Source organism: Anolis sagrei, chromosome 3 (genome assembly GCF_037176765.1).
Source record: "Anolis sagrei isolate rAnoSag1 chromosome 3, rAnoSag1.mat, whole genome shotgun sequence".
NCBI classification, from domain to species: domain Eukaryota; kingdom Metazoa; phylum Chordata; class Lepidosauria; order Squamata; family Dactyloidae; genus Anolis; species Anolis sagrei.
The window spans coordinates 53,634,307-53,654,242 of NC_090023.1; the positions used below are offsets into that span (position 1 = coordinate 53,634,307).

General features: G+C 39.8%; 1 long non-coding RNA gene across 1 annotated transcript; it reads left to right on the plus strand.

Moving 5' to 3' along the window:
• Positions 1 to 252: 252 nt before the first annotated feature.
• On the plus strand, positions 253 to 13,738 carry LOC132770031 (uncharacterized). The gene is made up of 4 exons (XR_010909636.1): positions 253 to 339; positions 9,133 to 9,223; positions 10,277 to 10,624; positions 12,238 to 13,738. It is a non-coding gene; the product is annotated as an uncharacterized lncRNA (long non-coding RNA).
• Positions 13,739 to 19,936: the final 6,198 nt, after the last annotated feature.

The following is a 19,936-nucleotide window of genomic DNA, read 5'->3' on the forward strand; positions in this document are numbered from 1 at the left end:
CTCAGATTTTACAGCTTGAGTCCTCTCTGGAGTTGGATCTGAGCTGAGCTGTTCAGAAGTGGCAAGGAATTTATTTGTAGCTAAAACCAGTAAACCAGTTGTGCTTGTTTCTGGAGATGTCAGACCTGTTCATGGTAACAGAAACTGGAGAGCATCCAAAATGCTACAGCCAGGCTCCTGATTTGACTGATCGACAAGGGATAGAGCCTTCTCAGCGGATACTCCCCACTTCTGGAAATATTTCCAGAGGAGGCTTGGTAGACCTCTTCCTCCTCTCTTTCCTGCAGCAAAGACTTGGGCTGGAATTCACTGATGCAGTTATGGATGCACAACCTAGAAGTATGTATTTATTACATTTACTTAGGCGATCCCTCATAGTCCGAGGATGATGGTCTTCCAAGGTCGGTGTTCGGTGTGGGTCCATAGGTGACTGTGGAGCCCTATTCTTGATCTACATCTTTTCCCACAGTGAGGGCAATGGTTTCCAGGTGGAAGGCGGTCCTGGTCGGGGTTGGCTTGATGTGCCTTCCTCTTGGCACATTTCTCTCTTTCATCATCCATTCGTGCCTCTTCAAATTCTGCAGCACTGCTGGTCACAGCTGACCTCCAACTGGAGCATTCAAGGGCCAGGGATTCCCAGCATTTATTACAAGAACATTAATGATTCCTATGTGTTGCATAGTTTAGAGGATATCTAGAATTCACAGAAATCCCCTATCTCCACTTATAGAGCACTGCAAGTGACAGGGGCCCATCTCCCTGTTAATTTGCATCTCCCTCTCATGCAAGTGATCTGTGACATGAGGTGTATATTTGTATATATATTTACAACACCAGTCACCTGCTACCAGCGATATTTGACAGGTTGTGGACACCTAACCAAATAGATACTTGATATAAAACATAGCCTTCAGATAATAGTTGTATTGCAATAATAGATATGGAATATGTGAAATAGCTATTGGAATGTCCCTGAACTATGATTATGGGTGGCTTCATTTTTAATATTGAATGTAATGTTTTTAAATGTTTAATGTATATTAATTTTATGAGCCTCCAGTGGCACAGCGGGTTAAACTGCTGAGCTGCTAAACTTGCTGATTGAAAGGTTGTGGTTTGAATTTGGGGAGTGGGGTGAGCTCCCACTGTTAGGCCCAGCTTCTGCCAACCTATCAGTTTGAAAGCATGCAAATGTAAGTAGATCAATAGGTAGTGCTCTGGCAGGAAGGTAGCGGCAGGAAGGTAACGGCGCTCCATGCAGTCATGCTGGCCACGTGACCTTGGAGGCATCTACAAACAATGCCAGCTCATCGGCTTAGAAATGGAGATCAGCACCCCCCCCCCCCCCCAGAGTCAGACATGACTAGACTTAGTGTCAGGGAAAACATTTACCTTTACCTTTACATTTATGTATTAATTTTAATTTTAATTTAACTGTTCATTGGAATTGTATGTTGCTTTAAGGCATTGAATAATTGCCTGTATGTAGGCTGCCTTGAGTCCCCTTCAGGGTTGAGAAAGGCAGAGTATAAATAGGGTAAATAAATAAAATAGTTTCTGTTTACAGATTTATGAACAGATAAGAAACAATTGTGTTCAGTGAATTTCTTTCCTATCAAAAAACAATGGTCCTTTCCTCATTTTTTCCTCTGGTTTTTAATCAATAGTTTGAAACTTAGTTTATTAGTTTAAAAAGCAGCAGTATTTGTTTGTATAAAGAGATTTCCATTGTGTGAAACCCAACATTGTGTCTTATTTCACTTGTGCATAAATCCAGCAGTGCTCCAACTTCACATTTGCGGGAGTAAGGGTTCTCATGTGCTGTTTTCCATTTATAATTCTCCCATATTATCCTATTGTTTCTCTTCTGCCTTCTTATGAATCAGGAGAAAGACCATGTGGCTTTCCTGATGTTGGATAGAAATGCCCAACGATTCTGAGCAACACAGGCCCCTTCCACACTGCCATACAATATCCAGATTATCTGCTTTGAACTGGATTATATGGCAGTGTGGAAGAGGCCACAGTTGTTGAGAGTGACAGTACGACAGCGTTTGTAAGACCACATTCTTCCCAGCAGTGGTTTAAAGGAAATAATATAAAAGGTAATTGTGACACTCAGCCAATAGAAACTCCAGCCAGGGGAAAAGTTAAGCACAAAAGAGTCCATATATTTTGCCAATAAAGGCAGGAAAACTATAATTCAGTTCTCATTTTACCACAAACTCTTTGTCTTTTCCTCTCTGTGGAGAGAGATATTTTTGGATAATTTCTGGTCAGCCACACATAAAAGACACAATATATTAGTTCTCTTTGCGCAACAATGTTTTCTCCAGGTGAATAATTGCTTGACATTTCTTGGATGGAGAGTTACAATTGCTTATCTTGAATTCCCATCATAGGTCATTTCAAGTTTAAGGCATTCCTTCATAAGATTCTCCCACACAATTTATGACAGAATAAAATAGACGCTGCTTGGTCTGCTTGTGCTAAGTCCACAAAAAGGAATTACCTTACATTCTTACTTCAACTGCCATTTGATTTGTGTCTCTTTTGTTAAGGAGCATTCATATAGAGGCACCAAGGCATTACCCCTTATAGCTTAGCAATTTTACAACCATACAAGCATTTTTCTTCATTGTTAGCTGAATGTTGTATGCTACAGGTTTGTACTCCAAGAGTAGTGGAATGGTGAGTAGTTCCTGATGGCTGCTCTGGATCTTGGAATGCCCTTCCAGAACCTCTAGGTGTTTTGGACTTCAGCTTTTACAACTCCTAATGGCTGTTAAGTTGGCTGGGATTTCTGGGAGTTGAAGTTCAAAACATTTGGAGGACTTTTTGGTGTGGCACGTTAACTGAAAATCACGTGGCTTCCTATCAGTGAACTGAGACTAGGAGAGGCAATTATTTACGTGTCCAGATGTTATTGAAGTATCTGCTATGGCAGCATTAGTCATCATAGATAATGATGAAAAATGCTAGAAGATTTAGTCTCACACAATATGATTCTCATCCCAGTGTAGGGAGGTAAAAGTATTTTTTTTCTCGTGTCAGGATCGACTTGAGAAACTGCAAGTCGCTTCTGGTGTGAGAGAATTGGCTGTCTGCAAGGATGTTACCCAGGGGATGCCTGAATGTTTTGATGTTTTACCATCCTTATGGGAGGCTTCTCTCATGTCCCCACATGGTGAGCTAGAGTTGACAGAGGGAGCTCATCCGTGCTGTCCCCAGATTTGAAACTCCGACCTGTTGGTCTTCAGTCCTGCCGGCACAAGGGTTTAACCCATTTCACCACTGGGGGCTCCAGGTAAAAGTATAAGATAACTTCTTATGGTCCTAATGAAATGAATGATAACTAGATACATTTTATGCTTATAGAATTCAAAGACATGGCCTTGTTAGTCAGGATAAGTACACAAAGGGATACTGTAAGATATCTTAGCACCTTTGAGACTAAAACTTGTTGCATAAGCTTTCATAGAACAGATTTATTTATTTTATTTATTTCCAACATTTCTAGCCCATCCTTCTCAACCCCCGAATGGGGACTCAGGGCAGCTTATAATGGCAGCAATTTGTTGCGACACCATACAACACATTACGTACAACATTATACAAAAGCGAAAACATTAGATTAAAATACATTTAAAACATTATTATCATGTAGCCGAATCAAAGTCTAATTTAGCAACCGGTGACCCAGTCCAAAGCCTGTCATAGTCAAAATTCCAACATTATGATTACTGTCAAACCTACTGTCCAACGGCGTGGTCCCAAAACCATGTTTTGAGCTTCTTTCTAAAAGAGAGGAGGGATGGAGCTGACCTAATCTTGCTACAGTATGCATTTACTGGATCAATTCATTTCATAAAGTAGACTTGGGATGCATCTACTCTGTAGCATTAAGGTAATTTGATACCACTTAAATAACCCTGGATTAATGCAGAGAAAGCCAAAGACTTTGAAAAACCATGTTTTGAGCTTCTTTCTAAAAGAGAGGAGGGATGGAGCTGACCTAATCTTGCTACAGTATGCAGAGAAGGCCAAAGACTTTGAAAAACTACAGCTCCTAAAATACCGTAGCATTGAGCCATGGCTGTTAAATTAATGTCAAACAGTGTTACTTCTACGGTACACCCTGAGTCCATGAAAGCTTAGGTCAGAAACTTATTGCACTCAGTTAGTTTTAGAGGTGCCTCAGTACCCCTTTGGTTACATTCTATGCTGTTTGTTAGCTAGAAACACATAATTGCTGGTATCTTATTTGTGACAAATGCAGAGGTACATCTTGCATATGCTATCTTTTTGAGTTGTGAAGGCTGGTACTTCTTTCTTCTGCAGTTGCAAAAGGCCTTCACTTGGACTCACAGTTGTTTTATGACAGTCCCTTCCTGCCATTTCATTACTGAAATCTCAGAATCATGTGGCTATCTTCCTATATCCAGATGCAGACCAATGACATCACCTGTTATGACTGCTAGAGCTGTGGTTCTCAACCTTTAGCGTCTCTGACTATTGGTCAAGGTGGCTGGGGCCCTTAGAAAGTGCTTGGGATGATGAGGATTTGAGAACCACTGCTCTAGAGAACTCCAGCAGATCTGAAAGGCCTTCTTCAGCTATAATATACCACTTTAACTGCCAATGTTGTGGGATTCTGGTATTTTCAATTTCAGATAGCTCTGGTGCCACAACAAACTACAAATCCCAGGAATACCTAGAAGGGAACCATGGGAGTTATATCAGTGCAGTGAAGCAGGCAAACCAGCATGGTAATTGAATTCCCTATCATACCATTCTGTGCGCATCTTGTTGTTGATCTGCTTCACCACTTCCCATGACTCTCCCATCCCTGTTAACACATAAAACCCATCAATATATCTAAATCCTGCAGTGTTGCCACCACCTACCTTGGTATGATGGGTCCCTTTTGGGTCTTTGCTAGCATGCCAACAGTAAAGTGATGTCTGAGGAAAGGTTTTTTGTCTTCTCTCCCTCTTCCCCCATTATTCTAAAGTTGGTGAGTTGGTGTGTGTGTATGTATATGTGTGTGTGTGTGTGTGTGTATGTATATATATATATATAATTGGCTTTTTTGTTTATAAATTCTGGAATTGTGTAATCTCACTAAAAATTTTAAAAATAATAAAATAACGGGGGTGAGAAGGGCGGGGTAAAAGTAACTGAAATAAATAAATAAATAAATAAATAAATAAATAGTAGGATTAGGAAGTCACAGTGTGCGGGATGTAACCACTGCACTAGAAATTCACAAATTGGCACAATTGTGCTAATGAAGAGAGGTGTGATATTGAGGTGCCCAACACAACATGTATCCGCTCTCAATAGCAACACAACTGTAATGGAATAGTGGGTTTGTAGTCAATGGGTGTGCGGAGATGTCGGGATCCATTCACTGGAGGGGAAACAACTACAAATCCAATTCCATCCAAGGGGCAGAGGGGCGTGTCTGGGGGTCCCAAGGGGTGACCACAGCAGGTTCCCCGGGGTGGGCAGGCTTCTGGGCATGCATGAATCATAGAATCATAGAATCAAAGAGTTGGAAGAGACCTCATGGGCCATCCAGTCCAACCCCCTGCCAAGAAGCAGGAATATTGCATTCAAATCACCCCTGACAAATGGCCATCCAGCCTCTGCTTAAAAGCTTCCAAAGAAGGAGCCTCCACCACACTCCGGGGCAGAGAGTTCCACTGCTGAACACTCTCACAGTCAGGAAGTTCTTCCTAATGTTCAGATGGAATCTCCTCTCTTGTAGTTTGAAGCCATTGTTCCGCGTCCTAGTCTCCAAGGAAGCAGAAAACAAGCTTGCTCCCTCCTCCCTGTGGCTTCCTCTCACATATTTATACATGGCTATCATATCTCCTCTCAGCCTTCTCTTCTTCAGGCTAAACATGCCCAGTTCCCTAAGCCGCTCCTCATAGGGCTTGTTCTCCAGACCCTTGATCATTTTAGTCGCCCTCCTCTGGACACATTCCAGCTTGTCAATATCTCTCTTGAATTGTGGTGCCCAGCATTGGACACAATATTCCAGATGTGGTCTAACCAAAGCAGAATAGAGGGGTAGCATTACTTCCTTAGATCTAGACACTATGCTCCTATTGATGCAGGCCAAAATCCCATTGGCTTTTTTTGCCGCCACATCACATTGTTGGCTCATGTTTAACTTGTTGTCCACGAGGACTCCAAGATCTTTTTCACACGTACTGCTCTCGAGCCAGGCGTCCCCCATTCTGTATCTTTGCATTTCATTTTTTCTGCCAAAGTGGAGTATCTTGCATTTGTCACTGTTGAACTTCATTTTGTTAGTTTTTGCCCATCTCTCTAATCTGTCAAGATCGTTTTGAATTCTGCTCCTGTCCTCTGGACTATTGGTTATCCCTCCCAATTTGGTGTTGTCTGCAAACTTGATGATCATGCCTTCTAGCCCTTCATCTAAGTCATTAATAAAGATGTTGAACAGGACCAGGCCCAGGACGGAACCCTGCGGCACTCCGCTCGTCACTTCTTTCCAAGATGAAGAGGAAGCATTAGTGAGCACTCTCTGTGTTCGTCCACTTAACCAATTACAGATCCACCTCACCGTAGTTTTGCCTAGCCCACATTGGACTAGTTTCCTTGCTAGAAGGTCATGGGGGACCTTGTCGAAGGCCTTACTGAAATCCAGGTACGCTACATCCACGGCATTCCCCGCATCTACCCAGCTTGTAGCTCTATCGAAGAAAGAGATCAGATTAGTCTGGCATGACTTGTTTTTGATAAATCCATGTTGACTATTAGCGATGACTGCATTTGTTTCTAAGTGTTTGCAGACCGCTTCCTTAACAATCTTTTCCAGAATCTTGCCCGGTATCGACGTGAGGCTGACCGGACGGTAGTTGTTTGGGTCTTCCTTTTTTCCCTTCTTGAAGATTGGGACCACATTGGCCCTCCTCCAATCTGCTGGAACTTCTCCCATTCTCCAAGAACTCTCAAAGATGGTTGCCAATGGTTCCGCAATGACTTCCGCTAGTTCCTTCAATACTCTTGGGTGTAGTTGATCTGGCCCTGGGGACTTGAACTCATTAAGAGCGGCCAGGTATTCCTGGACGACTTCTTTCCCAATTTGGGGTTGGATGTCCTCCAATCCCTCATCCACTCCATCTTGCTGAGGTTGAAGACTCTCTTTTTGTGAGAAGACCGAGGCAAAGAAGGCATTAAGTAGTTCTGCCTTTTCCCTAGAGATGGAGGCATGAACGTTGTTGCAGCATAGAGGCATGGAGTGAAGTCAGCTGGTCTCCACATGAGGTTTTTGAGACAAAAATGATTTTTCCGGGGTGTAGGAGTCCGTAATGCAAAAAAGCAAGATAGCAGTTACTCTTAAAATTCGTCTAAGAAAAAGATGGCACTGGTTTGGAGTCAATCCATTGACCCGCAGATACGGGGGCCCAATGGGTTTCCATATCCACGGTTCAGAGGAACGCAGTTTCGGCCTCCCCAGGATGCTGTATGAGCGTCCCGGGCGAGCCAGCAGCCATCTGCGGCTCAGGAAAGGAACGGTTCATGCTTGAGAGTGTTAGAGGCATTAAAAGACACAATGTATCACTATGGAGAGGTAAGATTTCAAGCAAAGGATACTTTTATTTGGGGGATTGTTACAATGTTAGGGTAAGTCTATGAGGGGAGAAAAAAAGAAGCAAAAAAATGACTCGGTTGAAGCTGCTGCTGGAGCCACAGTCCCTCTGTTGTTGGTTCAATCAGATGTTCAGGAACTGCGGAACTCCCTGCTGCAGTTCAGATCAGCTTGAAAGCAGGGGCTTGTGGACTCAACCTCAGGTTTCTATGATAAAAACATATTGGAGTCTTGTGTGTGGAATCCTTCTCCTATCAACAATGTAGGATCTCAACCTTTGATACTAGCTAAACTGACTCAAAGTCCTCAAAAGAATCAAATAAACCAAAACTAGTTATTTTAACATGGAAAGCTACAAAGACCCCATCTATTCTGCCATATAATCCGGTTTTTGAATCCAGATTATCTGTTCTGAACTGGATTATATGACAGTGTAGACTCATCTAGTTCAAAGCAGATAATCTGAATTCAGAAACTGGATTATATGGCAGTGTAAATCCAGCCAAAGTTGACTGTAAAATAGCAAATCTAAGGTTTAATTTATATGTTCATTTTCTTTCATAGTTGTAGTTAGTTATAATTCACTTTGTTTCCCGTAGTGGTATGTGCTTGCAAAGCTGTGACGCTTTTGTGGGTAAGGATGCTTACTCTTTGGTGCCTTGATGGTTTTGAAGCCTTGTTCTCTGAAGCCACATCCTGCCTTCTTATTACAAAAACTAGCATTTTCTTTGCAGTAAATAAAGTATTAAGGGTAATGAACCACAGATTGCTAATAATACAGAGCTTTGCTATTAATTGACAGTGTTGATTGAGAGCGAAGCAAGAGACAGAAGGTAAAGCTCACTGGAGAGCAGATCCGCAAAACAAGGCAAGAAAGAAATAGTCATGAATGGGCTTTAAATTGGGTTTGGATGGCTTGCAGATAGTGTGAAAGATCACAGTTTAGTTGGCTTGCAGATAAGACTAGTGGTCATAGCTTGGATGGTTTGTTGACAAGACTTGTGGAAAAGATTTGTAAACAAGGCTAATGGATAGTGGTCATAGTTCGAAGCTATTTAGTACATGGCAGAGTTACTTCTTTTGGACTGTAACTCTTTAGTGTCGGCCTGGGATAGCCATATAATCACATAATACTAGAGTTGGGAGAGAACCGCCCCACTACTATGTAGAAAAACACAACTAAAGCACTTCTGAAAGATGACTATTTGTTCTCTGTTTGAAGAACTCAAAAAAGTAGGATTCTAGTTGTACTGCTCCAAAAGTAGCTTTCCTAAGCAATAGAACAGAGATTCTTCATGGGCTTGTTAGCACTACCAACACTTTATTGACTTTAGCCTGTTGGTGTATAGTTTTATTGACCTGATTCTATGTTAGTTCATTGAAAATTGCTGACTTCAATGGGACTTCTTCCTAGGTAAGTGTGAACATAATTGCAAGCTTATTTATTGTGATGTCTCAATTTTTCTTAATGGAAGCAGGCACATTATTTACACTTTGCATTACAGAAAATGAGTACTTTGGACTGGTGTGTTATAGCTGGAAAAAGGCAACTTGTTTCAACTTTCTTCCTAATACTGCTGGGAGTGAACTTACCAGGTAGGCAGGAATCTTGTATGGCACAACCAGCAAAAAATACATGCAATTTGTGCTGTTCATGTCCATATATTGTTACATAACCCGAGTTGTTATACTTGTAATTCACTTTAAAAATTAAATAGGCATTGATGCAAGTTGGACATGTGGCCTGCGTGTGGATTTAATATACTTGTGTTGGAAAGGTTATAGACTCATGCTTGCCACAGATGATTCTGCCTGTAATATCTCTTTTACATGTTTGTACTGAAACTTTTAAAAAAGTTTTTAAAGTGATCTCATCTCAGGAGAAAGGCAGGATATAAAATAAATGAATAAATAAAATTATTACATTTATCAGGTAACCATAAGAAGGCATCAGGTATTTTTATTTAATTTGAAGGAGCCCCCAGTAGTGCAATGGGTTAAACCCTTAATGCCGGCTGAACTTGCTGACTAACAGATTGGCGGTTCGAATCTGGAGAGCAGGGTGAGCTCCTCTCTATCAGTTCTAGCTTCCCATGCAGGGACATGAGAGAAGCCTCCCACAGGATGGCAAAACATCCGGGCATCCCCTGGGCAACATCCTTGCAGACAACCAATTTTCTCACGCCAAAAGCAACTTCCAGTTTCTCAAGTCTGCTGACACAAAAAAAAATTGAAGTTTTATGTTTTATTGAGTCTTGTTTAAATTTATTAATGATTATTATATTTCTGGATAGATGCTACAATTTTTACTGTTCTTGCTGTTTTGGAATGTTTTCCTATCTGCTGTTGTGGATTCCTCCAATCTGCTTGTGCAAAAGGTAGCCCACAGGTTCTCATATAGTATTGTTGAGATTTGGATAAGTACTAGGAGTATCTGAAGTGTACATATTAGCAACAAGAATCAAGAATCAAAGGAAGTTAATATTTTATCTAGAGAGGCTATGCTGCTACATTTATTGTATGTATACACCATATAACCATCTAAATAGATTTTTGTGACTTCATTCCCCTGTTGTTTGTTTTAAAAATGCATACAACAGAAGATAACAAAACCCAAGTGTGTAATGACATTTTTTTTTTACTTTCCAGGAAATGAGATGCTGGAAATCTATTACCCAGCAGACTCTCTTCACCTGCAAGAAGGAGATTCTTTAGTTTTGACTTGTACAATTACATACCAGCTCTATGAGTCACAGGGATTGGATGTATATTGGTGCAAACAGGCAGAAGATGTTTTCATTTGTGATAGGATTGATAAGGAATTGCAAAATAAATCATTGGATGAGAATTCAAATCCTAAAGAGAATAACACCTTTTCTATCCTGCTACAAATACACCAACTCAACCAGTCAGACAGTGGTAACTACCGGTGCCAGGGCACCACAATGAATCCAGTTCAATGTGTCATAGGCCACTACATCAGGGTATATGTAACAGGTAAACAATATTCTCTTAGTGATATGTTTCGCTAAATTGTACATAATACTTTTATTAGATGTATTTATGAATTTTTCATTTGACAAAACAAATCCAAAACAAAAACAAAGTACACAAATGAAGCAATTGTATTGTTCCATTATCTGTGTGGAGGTCAAAAGGAGGCCCTTGATGGAGAAGGATAGTCCAGGGGGAGGTTGAAGGAGTAAAACCATTTCCCCCTGTTTTCCTCCCCCCCCCCCCATCAACATCATGGAAACAACTCTCATATATGAAATTGGAAGTGGGGAGGGAGAATAACCAGCAAAAATTGGGAAAATGGTTTTTCTCCTTCAACTCCACCCCCCCCCCCCCATGAACTATAATTCTACATCAAGGGCCATCTTTTGGCCTCCACCTGGTTAATTGAACAACACAGAAACAATTTATCTTTCAATGATGGGAATATCAGTTTGTCCTGCTTGCAAATGTGGTTTTTATCGTATTGTACATAATTGTTTATATTATGCTATGGGCCATTAGTATTTGTTGTGGCTTGGTTCCCCCATGGATTACAAAAGCTGTGCATACTGAAATCGCATTATGGTGTAATCAAATGATATCTCTTATATAAAATGGCTGTGATTTGTGCAAGTCTTGGGGAGTTCGTAATATCCAGGCCTTGTACCTATGATGCAGAAGGATTTATGCAACAAAATTGTTTGCGGGATCATCACCAAGTAAAAACTTCATATAAAATTTCACTGAACTGGCCAGTAAGTTTCTCAGTAGGGGAATTAATGATTTGAGCTCAAGCTTGTTCATAAAAATGCATGACAGTAGAATATGGTAGATGCATTCTACTTCCTGTTTGTTATATAGGCAGAGTCTTTCATTATATGGGATACCCACAAATCTCCCATGCAGCAGTTCATATGGGAACACATTGCACCTTGTCTTGGAAAATAGGCAACGATATTTGGCCACAGTCAAGTTCTTTGCTGCAATTTGCTGCATGGAAAGGCTCAACATAATGTAGGGACAGAGCACTTGGGGAGCAAGATACATATTAACGAGAGTGCAGCTCACAAAAAGCAATATCCCACAGACTCTGTGTGATTGATTTGAGAGCCATGTTGAAATCTAGGTGAATTAGGAAGGATATGGAAAGGCTGATGGAGGAGGATTCTTAGAGCTGACCTTAAACTAATTTCATCCAACTGTGTGTTAAATCAGCCAGCTGTTATTAATCTTATTAACCTTGCCTATTTTGTACACTTAGGAAGCAATAAGGGTCTTTGGACCATAATAAAATGTGGTTGTTGTTTGCTGAGTCAGAATATCAGCAATTCTCTCCTTTGTCTTGCTCCAAATGATGCAATTTGACACAACTTTAACTGCCATGAATCAATGCTAGGAGATCATGGGAGTTGTAGTTTACAAGCTTTTTAACCTTCTATTTCAAAGAGTTCTGGTGGCTTACCAAACTACAACTGCATTAATTCTATAGTGTACTTACACTCATGGACTACCTCTTGGCTTTTTTTTTGTGAATCACAATTATACAAATGCAACACATGTATGTCGCAAATGTTTTGGAACTTTTTTCTAACTTATTTATATATTTTGGTTAGCAGCCGCTCAACTTTCTGTAAATATTTCCTATGAAATCAACACCACACTGAACAACCGAGATCATTTCTGGAGAGAAGCTGGAGAGGATTTCCAGAAGAATAAATCATTTCAGGTGGCTTTCCAATTGGAGAAGATGTTCATGCCAAGTCTGATTCTCATCCTGATGGCCTTCAAAAGAATTTTCTAGCCACATTGAATATATCCAGCATGATATGTCTTGAGATACTGATCTACCATTCATTTGTAAAACATATATATTCAGCTTCATTAAACTTGGGTACCATGTTTCTTTTAAATATTTTTAACATGGCTTATAGCCTGACTCTGTTTTGTGTATAATATAAATTTCTGCACCCTGTCAATGTCTTGTTAATCAGATATTGACATATTTATTAGTAAAAATAACATTCAGAAGTCATGTCAAATTAAGCTCATACCACATCTGCATTGCAAAACAAGTGACAGATTATGATAAATGACCCAGATCTATTTGTTCCTTGAGGGCGCAATCCTACGTACAGTTCTCTTGGAGTAAGGCCTGTTGGACTCAATGGGATTTTTTTTTTCATAGGGATACCTTTTGGATTTCATTGTAACTATGCTCTGAATGTATTTACTGCACAATCTAGGGATGGTTTTAGAACTGTTCAGATGCACAGGTGAGAAAACTAATGCTGTACTTCAGTAATAATGTGTAGGCTTACTGCCCCCTATCAGTGAATATGTATAAGAATCTTTTTTTAAAAAGGAAATTTGTTATTGCATGTTCAACTCTATGGCAAACCTATAATGTGGTAAGATATTGGCAAGATTTGTTCTTTAGGGTTTGCCATTGCCTTCCTCTGACTTGCCTAAGTGGTCGAGCAGGGATTCAAACCATGTCTGAATTGTCAGTTCAATTCTCAAACTACTACACCAGGCTGGCTCTTTAAAAAACAAAATTGCTAGTGCTTCACACCTCTAGAAATAAAAATAAGGCATATACCAGAAATAGGATTAAAGACATTTAAGGGAAAAATGAGTCAACCTCCTTAATATGCCTATCTGCTATGTAATATTCAGCGAGTTACCCAATGTTCAGATAATATGATTTTCGTTCTCTGCAGATTACTCTAAAATTGTTAAATCTTTTTCAAATGGGACTGCATTATTCAGCAAGGCAGACATTTAAAATATATTTTATGATTTATTTTAAGAGATGATGATAATGTGAATCCTAGCTTCCCATCTCATTTGTCAGACTAATCGTTCTTTGTCTCCTGCCTTACATCCTTTCCATGAGCTAGAAATAGTGTCAAATACCCAGTAGCAAAAATGAAAAAAGCAAGAAAAGGCACGCTGGCTATCATATTTTTAATTCTATTATTTCCTCTGGTTGAAAATCTGTGGGTGTTTGAGTGTTAAACTCCACATTTAAAATTCAGATCTTAAGGCCCACTTTAAGATTCCAGATTCAAAGAGCAGGCATAAACAAGGTGTGGCTTATGGGTGTAACTAGTGTAAAATAATAATAATAATAATAATAATAATAATAATAATAATAATAATAATCTTTATTTATATTCCACTTTATCAGAGGGACTTAAAATACACATATGAGGCAAACATTCAATGCCTTTTTATACATACAGTGAACAACGACATACACCACAGGCAACGGTTAAAGGGCTTCCCCTTTTTCCATCTCCGCCATCTGGAGGTGATGCTCAACTAAGGTCACCGGGAGTTGCTGATGTTCCATTTTTCCATGCCGAGGAGCATGTTGTCCATGGACATCTTTGATTGTGTTGCTGGAACATCTGCACATCTGCATGGGACACTCTTTTACCTTCCCGCCAAGGCAGTACCTATTGATCTACTCATATTGCATGCTTTCGGACTGCTAGGTTGGCAGGAGCTAGGGCTAACAGTTGAGAGCTCACCCTGACTCATGGCTTTGAACTGCCATCCTTCCGGTCAGCAGCTTTCCTGTAGCTAACAGTTTAACCCACTGTGCTACCGTGGCCCCAACATATTGAAGCATATTTTATTTTTTAAAATAATAATTGGAATTTAAAGCATGAAACAAAAGAAAAAAGAAGAGGAAAAGGGGAGAAATACTTCAGATATGAACATGGGCTATGCATATATGATAATATTAGCTGTCCAAAAGTACATTTTTTTTCAAGATTATGTTGATAAAATGCACATCCACATGTAGGTAAAGTAATAAGATCTTCTTACATTGAATTCCTGATGGTTAATGTTTATCTTTCTATTGTCGGAATTTTACTTTTTATTAGAAGCCACAAAAGTTTGTAAGATCCAGTGCCAATGAATAACAGTTGAATTTCAAGTCATAAAGGTATAAATTAAAAATATATATGCAACTGCAAATGTCAAAGACTCTAATATTGCATTACTTAAACATGATTAATTAAAATAATGAATGCATTAGCACAAAATCCAGAAAGGGTAGTCACTGAGCATGCTCATATCATATACCTTATGAGTCCCTCTTCGGGGAGAGAGAATGGGGGAGGGGCGGGGGGTAGAAATGCATGAAATAAAAATGAAATAAATACTTTTTCTTCCTTCTTACACTTTATATTTTATCTGTATTATATTGTTAGAGACTGGGAATTTAGGGTGACGGGCCCAGAGGGCAGGGTGGAGAGGAGATTCCAATGAGGTTTTTCAACAAGGCTTTATTTCAAGTTGATCAACATTGAGATGAACAGCCCTTGATCATTCAGGTCAAAGAACAAAGAACTGTCCATCCTTTGTGGCGCACTTAACAAGTTTTTATATCAAACTGGTAAAAACAACACGCAAGCAACTTCTGATTGGTTCTGTTTCTAACGTCAAAGCCTATTAATGATTCTGTTGAATGTCTGACCATGAGCTGTGGCTTATCTATCTGCAAGTTTGCTTACCCATGGGTAAAGGATTTTAGAGAGTAAGGGAGTGAGGGAGTGTATCTGCTTGTGTCTGACTGAACAAGGAACACAGAGAATAATCATTCTTTCTCTTGCAGCAACAGTCCTTGGCAAGCAAGGTTTTCTCTATAGACAGGGATTCTGGGACTTGTAATAATTGGAAATTTATTTTTCTTAATCATGTTCCTCTCAATATAACTGAAATGTAGTTGAAGCAGTTAATTTCTTTATAAAAACCACAGTGGCATCCTATATATGTATATTTCTGTTGAACCCTAATTTCAGATTTAGGATTTTCCAACACATCTTCTAGGTTATGCTGTTGGGTTCAATTTCGTTGAATATGTTGCTAACAGTAAGATTGGGTGAGACACTCATTGAATATGTTGCTAACAGTAAGATTGGGTGAGACACTCATTGCTGATGATCCATATGTACACCCCTGAAATTAATTTTAAGTCCTGTCACAGTGTACTCAGGGCGACAGATAAAAGGACTCCAAATATTGGAAATGGGAAGAATTCTTGATCTGAACCAATCAGTTGATGCAAGGTATAAATTCTACTATCTGATTATTTAGAGAATTGTCTTGCTATCATCAGATTAGGACTATCTGGCAGATTTAGTTTAACAGGACTATGCAAATCAAATTGCAGTTGTCTGGACAGCCCTTTCTTTATTGCGGGAGTTACCGCAATAAAGGTACTGTCTGGACGGGCCCTCAGTGCACACTGCCATATATTCCAGTTCAAAGCAGATAATGTGGGATTTTATTCAGCTGTGTGGAAGGGGCTTCAGGTAATCCAGTTCAAAGCAGATGTTGTGGATTATCTGCCTCAATATTCTGGTTTATATGGCTGTGTGGAAGGGCCTAAGGATGTCCTAATTAAACCCACAACATTGAAAATTCTTTTAAGAAATTAATCAGTCCAAAACTCAAGTAAGATGAAAGTTGCTTTTAAAAGCTGGTTTGTTCTTATCAGTGTTTGTGGCTAAAGACGAACGTTGTTTCTCTATTTTAGACATCCCTGTGGTGAAACATATGTTATTAAATACAGCTGTGCTACATTGGCTTTATTGAGCCCTTGGCCTCTCATTTTGCTTTCACTATAGATTACCCCTTTTCAGGATGTAACATATGTGCACAGTTTTAAAAATACCCCTGGAACAATGAATCAGAACCATTAAAATAAACTCCCGAACGTAAAGGTTAAAGCAAATCAGTTGCAAATCACTCTTTCAGTTCTGTAAAGAAACCATTGTTTAGTTAAGAGATACAAAAGACTTGCTTTACTTCTCTTAAATCACACACTTGTTGCTTTTATATGACTCAAGCACACAGAGGGAACTTTACTAAACCAAACCATTGGTCCACGGAGCTTAATGTTGCCTGTCAAAGCTGTTACAAGAAGTCCAAACTGCTAAAAATATGCTATTTGTGTGTGTGAGAGAGACCCTAAGCAGCAAAGACTGCTGAAGATGGGTGGAAAAGAGAACTTTATTTTAGGAGCTGTTATAATTTAAGATCCTATCACCAGGATAACTTGTGTATTAATGGGAGACACAGAAGACGTGAGGACAAAGGAACTGAGATCATCTCTGAAAATCGCAGTCTTGTATGGCTGTAATTATGAAGGGGAATCATTGCCTTCCCAAATAACTCTACCTCCAGTGAAATTTCCCATCAATTCTCAGGTTTCTAGCATTCCAGTAACTTAAACTGAGCATTTAAACTACAGGTTAGGCATTCAAAGGAAAGCGACAACCACAGTTACCTAGGAGGTGCAAATGTAAGTGTTGTAGGTATTGACAATTTTCAGTGTATCACTCTCTGCAAAGCTGCAAATTTGGGGACTATGGGGTAGTTTCATTTTGGACACTAGAACTTTTCTTTCAGGGGTGGGCAATGCCTTCATTTAGTACTCACTGTAGCTACATTCCCAATGTTGAGACATTAAGTGGAGCAAATATCGCTGTCCTGACTTTGCTAGAGCACAGCTTCCTCATTCCTTATCATTAATTATGCTGACTAGACTAGATCTCCCAGTAGATGCAGTCCATCAACATTTTGAAAAATGCACTTCACTAGTCCCTAAAGAGAACAGATCACCAAGACGAAGCACAGTCCCCTCAAGGGTATATCTCTCTGCCTTCACCCTTGAGAAATAGAAGCCCTGTATACTCATTTGAGGTGCACATGAAAACAGTGTTTCCCCCTTTGCTCTTCTCACATGGAAAGACTATTTATTTAGAGTTCTTTTGCTATACATGTATGATCAGAATCTCCAACAAAATCAGAGATCACAATATCCAAACCTTCATGTACAGCAGAAATTCTTCTGTTCAAATTTGTCACTTTTAATGTGAGCGCACAGCTATCCACTTTGCGTGTTGATGCAACATATTTCTCAAATGCTTGAATGGGGCTTTAATTGCCACTCAGTAGTGTTGGTGCTTCATTTTTCACTTTCAACATAAGCAGAACTAGCTAAGAGAAAGAAATCAGTACTTCATCAAACTGCCAGAAAAGTTACCTTGACAAGTTATTGCACAGACTTACTAGTTTTTTTATTCTTCCTCTGAAATATAGCACCTGGTATTAGCTGATGGTCTCCCATCCAAGTACTGACTGCTCTGCTTCCATTGAAATCAGTGAGATTTGAACGAAGTGCTTTAGACCAGGCATTCCCAATTTTTTTTTCAGCCACAGAGTCCTTTTTGAAGCAAAAGTTTCTCATGAAGCCGCAAGAAATGTTTATATATTATATTACATAACATATATATATATTAGGAATGGGCAAACCTTTTGATGCATTGTGTTTTAAAATTTGACAGATGAGCCATGCCAGTGGCCGATGGATAGAGAGTGTTTGTGTGAACTAATTTTAAAAAATAAACAAATTCCTATCCACACTGCAGATATTTCATTTGTAATGCAAATTAAAGTACAATACAATATTTAAAATGAAGAACAATTATAACAAACATAAACTTAACAGTATTTCAGTGGAAGACCCCAGGGGCCATCTAGTCCAACCTCTTTCTGCCATCCAGGAAAACCACAATCAAAGCATGCCTAACAGATGTCCACCCTACATTTGTGACAATCATAATCAAATCATAATAACAGAAACCGCAAGGGACAGCCAGTTCAACTCCCCTCTGCCATGCAGGAAAAGCACAATCAAAACATCTTCTGAATGGTGGGTGGGAAATGGGGTTTTGGAAGCAAGGAAGGTTAGGGAAAAGGATCTGGGTGACAAGGAAAGTGAGGAAAAACGGCTTTTGGTGGCAAGGTAGGTGGGGGGGAAAGGCTTTTGGCAGCAATGGAGGAGAGGAAAAAAGGCTTTTGGAAGCAAGGGAGGTGACAAAAGGGTTTTGGGGGCAAGGGAGGTAAGGAAAAAAACTTTGGGTGGCAAAAGAGGCAAGGAAACAGGCTTTTGGTGGTTAGGAGGCAGGGAGGGGGAGGAGCAGGAAAGAGTCGGGAAAGCCTTAAGGGGGAGGAGGAGGGAAGCACGGAGCCACTAGCGAATTGTGTCCTGGTTGGATTCATACTATGGCTGTGTTCCAGCTGCAACAGGTCTCATCAAAAGTCAGTCCCACCAAAACTTCACCATAAGATCTTGGTCCTACATCAACTTTTCTGCTTCGTGGAACCCCAAAGGCTCCGTGGAGTACACTTTAAGGACCGCTGATCTAGGCTATTCCATTCTGGTCTGAAGAATTGTAAGCTCCCACACTATAGTTCTTTGTTTTTATCTCTTTTTGCATTTTTCCAGTTGCTGCATCTGCATCCACTTGTTCTATTCTATTGGGAGGCTGTTTGTAGCAATTTATTGGATATGAACTCAGCCTTTCAAAGGGGTATTATAAACAAGACAAGACAAAACAAAAAATATGGCTGAATCTATGCAGGGAAAGTAATGTAACCGTACCTCATTTTCAATTCTGGCAAGGCTCATGATTTCCCTCCTAATCCAATTTCAAATTAGAACTTGCTTGACATTAGACATGCTTCAGGGTTTTAAGGTGATTTAAATTTTAGTCTATGGTTTTGGGGAAGAACCAGAATATGTTTTCTTTATTTTTTAAAAAACCTGTCTGCCTTGTAGGCAGGAATGAGATGACAGAATACGTGTGTGGCAAGATGTGTGGGTGAAGGAACATGGCATGAGATGTGTCAATTTGGTTGAGTTCCTCCAATTTGCATTGACAGCACCAAGAAATACCAGTGCCATTTCTTCTTTTCACTCCGGAAATATCTGAAGCTTTATGTGTAAGATGGAGTAGATATTATCACTCAGGGACTGTGAATTCATGTATTTTTCCTAAGCAAAAGCCTGACTTTAAGTATTATTTGGGCCTTGAGTTTATTAGAATAATGGCTATTCTTTGCATGGGAAGGATGAGGAGAAGGGGAATCTCAAGAAGCAAGCACTATAAGCCACTTTCCTGAACTTCAGAACTTAAAGCCATCTGGTGAACTGTGTCCTGGTTGGATTCATACCATAGCTGTGTTCCAGCTGCAACAGGTCTTATCAAAAGTCAGTCCCACCAAAACTTCACCATAAGATCTCGGTCCTACATCAACTTTTCTGGGATTAAGTCCCAATGAACTCAATAGAATTTATTTATGAGTCATGTCCCTGATTCACTATAACTATTTTTTTAAGACGATGAAATAAAAGACTTTCCCTATGGCCCCTTCCGCACAGCTGTATAAAATCCATATTGAACTGGATTATATGGCAGTGTGGACTCAGTTCAAAGGAGATATTGT